Consider the following 4,896-nt stretch of genomic DNA (forward strand, 5'->3'; position numbering starts at 1 on the left):
AGAGTGCTTGAAATTGCTGGGAGGGAAGCGGATGGAGGCCGGCGATGTGCCCCGGTTGGATGCAGAACGGTGTGAGCCGGTCTGCCGCTCGGTTCAGGGGATGTGCCAGCGCGGGCTATCGCGGCAGCACAAGCACGACCTTCTGGTCGCACAAACACTTCCGTTGCGGTGGTCGAGGAGCGAAGTGTGCACCTTTACGCCGGGCTCTTGGGCAAGGAAGCTGACTAGCGAGATCCCCTCTCGGGGGGTGCACCACCGACCAACCCTAATCTTCTCTGAAGGGTTCGAGTGCGAGCACACCTGTTGGGACCCGAAAGATGGTGAACTATGCCTGAGCAGGGTGAAGCCAGAGGAAACTCTGGTGGAGGCCCACAGCGATACTGATGTGCAAATCGTTCATCTAACTTGGGTATAGGGGCAAAAGACTAATCAAACTGTCTAGTAGCTTGTTTCCTCCGAAGTTTCCCTCAGGATAGCTAGAGCTCATGTGCGAGTTTTATCAGGTAAAGAAAATGATTAGAGGCATCGGGGGCGTAACACCCTCGACCTATTCTCAAACTTTAAATAGGTAAGTCGGCACGGATGCTCTGTTGAGCCGCGCCACAGAATTGCGAGCTCCAAGTGGGCCATTTTTGGTAAGCAAAACTAGCAATGCGGGATGAACCGAAAGCCGAGTTATGGTGCCAAATTGCACGCTAACCCAGATCCCACAAAGGGTGTTGGTTGATTAAGACAGTAGGACAGTGGTCATGGAAGTCAAAATCCGCTAAGGAGTGTGTAACAACTCACTTGCCGAATCAACTAGCCCCGAAAATGGATGGCACTGAAGCGTGCAACCTATACTCGGCCGTCGAGGCAAGCACCAGGCTCCGATGAGTAGGAGGACATGGGGGTTGTTGCAAAACCTTGGGCGTGAGCTTGGGTGGACCAGCCCCCGGTGCAGATCTTGGTGGTAGTAGCAAATATTCAAATGAGAACTTTGAAGACTAAAGAGGGGAAAGGTTCCATGTGAACAGCACTTGGACATGGGTTAGTCGATCCTAAGAGATGGGGAAACCCTATTTCAAGGGCGCACTTTGCGAGATCATCGAAAGGGAATCAGGTTAATATTCTCGAACCGAGATGTGGTGCAGGCAGCATAATTAGGAAATCTGGAGACATCGACGGGGGCCCCAGGAAGAGTTATCTTTTCTTTTTAACAGCCTGCCCACCCTGAAATCGATTCAACCAGAGATAGGGTCCAGTGGCTGGAAGAGCACCGCACGTCCTGCGGTGTCTGGTGTGCCTTCAGTGGCCCTTGAAAATCTAGAGGACCGAGTATCGTTCAAGCCCGATCGTACTCATAACCGCATTAGGTCTCCAAGGTGAACAACCTTTGGTCAATAGAATAATGTAGGTAAGGGAAGTCGGCAAAATGGATCTGTAACTTCGAGAAAAGGATTGGCTCTGAGGGCTGGGCCTAGGGGTCTGCGCCCCGAACTCATGGGCTGTTCGCGGCCTGCCCGGCTGCTCCCAAGGTGAGGGTGGGCCGTCGCGTGCCGATCGAGCGACAGATGCCGGATGCCCCCTTCGAAGGGCTTTCCCTAGGTGACGAACAGTCGACTCAGAACTAGTACGGACAAGGGGAATTCGACTGTTGAATTAAAACAAAGCATTGCGATGGTCCCTGCGGATGCTGACGTAATGTGATTTTTGCCCAGTGCTCTGAATGTCAAAGTGAAGAAATTCAACCAAGTGCGGGTAAACGGCGGGAGTAACTATGACTCTCTTAAGGTAGCCAAATGCCTCATCATCTAATTAGTGACGCACATGAATGGATTAATAAGATTCCCACTGTCCCTATCTACTATCTAGCGAAACCACAGCCAAGGGAACGGGCTTGGTGGAATCAGTGGGGAAAGAAGACCCTGTTGAGCTTGACTCTAGTCCAACTTTGTGAAATGACTTGACCAAGTCACCAAGTACTCTCACCAAGTCGACTCTCTAAGTTCGTTCATCAAGTCACCCCGCTAGGTCGGCCCACCAAGTCGAATCTTTAAGTCTGTTCATCAAGTCACCCCACCAAGTACTCTAACCAAGTTGATTCTTCAAGTGCATTCATCAAGTCACCCGACCAAGTACTGTCACCAAGTCGACTCTTTAACTATGTTCATCAAGTCACCCCACCAACCACTCTCACCATGTCAACTCTTTAGGTCCGTTCATAAAGTCACCCAACCAAGTCGACCCTTCAAGTGTGTTCATCAAGTCACCCCACCAAGTACTCTCACCAATTTGACTCTTTAAGTCTTTTCATCAAGTCACCACACCAAGTACTCTCACCAAGTCAACTCTTTAGGACCGTTCATCAAGTCACCTCGCCAAGTTGACCCTTGAAGTCCCATCATCAAGTCACCCCACCAAGTACTCCCACCAAGTTGACTCTTTAAGTCAATTCACGAAGTCACCCAACCAGGTCGGCCCACCAAGTACTCTCACCAAGTCGACTCTCTAAGTCTGTTCATCAGGTCACCCCACCGAGTACTCTCACCAAGTCAACTCTTTAGGTCTGTTCATCAAGTCACCCCACAAAGTCGACCCTTTAAGTTCATTCATCAAGTCACCCCACCAAGTCGACTCTTTAAGTTTGTTCATCAAGTCACCCCACCAAGTCGACTCTTTAAGTCCTTTCATCAAGTCACCCCGCCAAGCCGACTCTTTAAGTCTGTTCATCAAGTCACCAGAACAACTACTCTCACCAAGTCGACTCTATAACTCCGTTCATCAAGTCGGCCCACCAAGTACTCCCACCAAGTTGACTCTTTAAGTCTGTTCATCAGTTCATCCTACCAAGTACTCTCACCAAGTCAACTCTTTAGGTCCATTCATCAAGTCACCCCGCCAAGTCGACCCTTTAAGTCCGTTCATCAAGTTGCCCCGCCAAGTACTCTCACCAAGTCGACCCTTTAAGTCCTTTCATCAAGTCACCCCACCAAGTCGACTCTTCAACTCCGTTCATCAAGTCACCATAACAAGTACTCTAACCAAGTCGACTCTTTAAGTTTGTCCATAAAGTCACCCCACTAGGTCAGCCCACGAAGTACTCCCACCAAGCCGACTCTTTAAGTTCGTTCATCAGTTCACCCCGCCAAGTACTCTCACCAAATTGACTCTTTAAGTCTGCTCATCAAGTCGAGCCACCAAGTACTCTCACCAAGTCGACTCTTTGAGTCCGTTCATCAAGTCGCCCCACCAAGTACTCTAACCAAGTCGATTCTTCAAGTGCGTTCATCAAGTCGCCCCACCAAGTACTCTCACCAAGTCAACTCTTTAAGTCCTTTCGTCGAGTCACCCCACCAAGTACTCTCACCAAGTTAACTCTTTAGGTCCGTTCATAGAGTCACCCCACCAAGTCGACCCTTCAAGTGTGTTCATCAAGTCACCCCACCAAGTCGACTCTTTAAGTTCATTCATCAAGTCACCCCGCCAGGTTAGCCCACAAATTACTCTCACCAAGTCGACTCTTTAAGTTCGTTCATCAAGTCACCCCGCCAGGTCAGCCCACCAAGTGGACTCTTTAATTTCGTTCATGAAGTCACTCTGCCAAGTTGGCCCACTAGGTCGACTCTTTAAGTTCGTTCATCAAGTCACCCTGCCAAGTCAGCCCACCAACTACTCTCACCAAGTTGACTCTTTAAGTTTGCTCACCAAGTCACCTCGCCAGGTTGGCCCACCAAGTACTCTCACCAGGTCGACTCTTTAGGTTTGTTCATCAGGTCACCCCACTGAGTACTCTCACCAAGTCGACTCTTTAAGTTCATTCATCAAGTCGCCCCGCTAGGTCGGCCCACCAAGTACTCTCACCAAGTTGACCCTTTAAGTTCGGTCATCAACTCACCCCACCAGGTCGGCCCACCAAGTACTCTCACAAAGTCGACTCTTTAGGTTCATTCATCAATTCACCCTGCTAGCTCGACCCACCAAGTTCTCTCACTAGGTTGACTCTTTAAGTTCGTTCATCAAGTCACCCCACCAGTTCGACCCAGCAAGTACTCTCACAAAGTTGACTCTCTAAGTTTTTTCATCAAGTCACCCTGCCAGGTCGGCCCACCAAGTACTCTCACAAAGTCACCTTGCTAGTTTGACCCACCAAGTTGACTCTTTAAGTTCATTCATCAAGTCACCCGGCCAAGTCGGCCCACCAAGTCAACTCTTTAAGTCCGTTCATCAAGTCACGCGACTAGGTCAGCCCACTGAGCACTCTCACCGAGTCGACTCTTTAAGTTTGTTCATCAACTCACCCGGCCAGGTCGGCCCACCAAGTCACCAAGTACTCTCACCAACTCGACTCTCTAACTTTGTTCATCAAGTCACCCTGCCAGGTCGGCCCACCAAGTCGAATCTTTAAGTTCGTTCATCAAGTCACCGTCCTGATCTGGCCGAGCCATGTTGGCTAAGCTGATCTAGGCGAACCATTCTGGCCGAGCCATGCTGGATGAGCCAATCTGGGCAAGCCATTCTAGGTGAGCTGATCTGGGTGAGCCATTCTGGGTGAGCCAATGTAGGCGAGCCAATTTTGCCAGGCCATGCTGGCCAAGTCGATCTGGGCGAGCCGTTCTGGCCGAGCCATGCTGGCCAAGCCGATCTGGGAGAGCCATTCTGGCCGAGCCATGCCGGCTGAGCCAATCTGGGCGAGCCATTCTGGCCAAGCCATGCTGGCCGAGCCGTTCTGGCCGAGCCATGCTGGCCGAGCCGATCTGGGCGAGCCGTTCTGGCTGAGCCGATCTGGCCGTGCTCCAAAAACGTTGTCGTGGATGGCTGTTTGGTCACATTTTTCATTGAATTAGATTTTTAAGGGAGTTGTTCGTGCTATCACAAATTTCTAATACAGAGCGAGCCTTGCACTAATAGCTTATA

General features: G+C 50.5%; 1 pseudogene; it reads left to right on the top strand.

Annotated features, from left to right (window-relative positions):
* The window catches only part of LOC149579021 (25S ribosomal RNA), a 2,253-nt pseudogene extending 368 nt beyond the window's left edge, over positions 1-1,885 (top strand).
* The last annotated feature ends 3,011 nt before the right edge of the window (positions 1,886-4,896 follow it).

The sequence above is a fragment of the Cupressus sempervirens genome, chromosome 1 (genome assembly GCF_028749045.1).
Source record: "Cupressus sempervirens isolate cs-2001-9-10 chromosome 1, ASM2874904v1, whole genome shotgun sequence".
Lineage (NCBI taxonomy): Eukaryota > Viridiplantae > Streptophyta > Pinopsida > Cupressales > Cupressaceae > Cupressus > Cupressus sempervirens.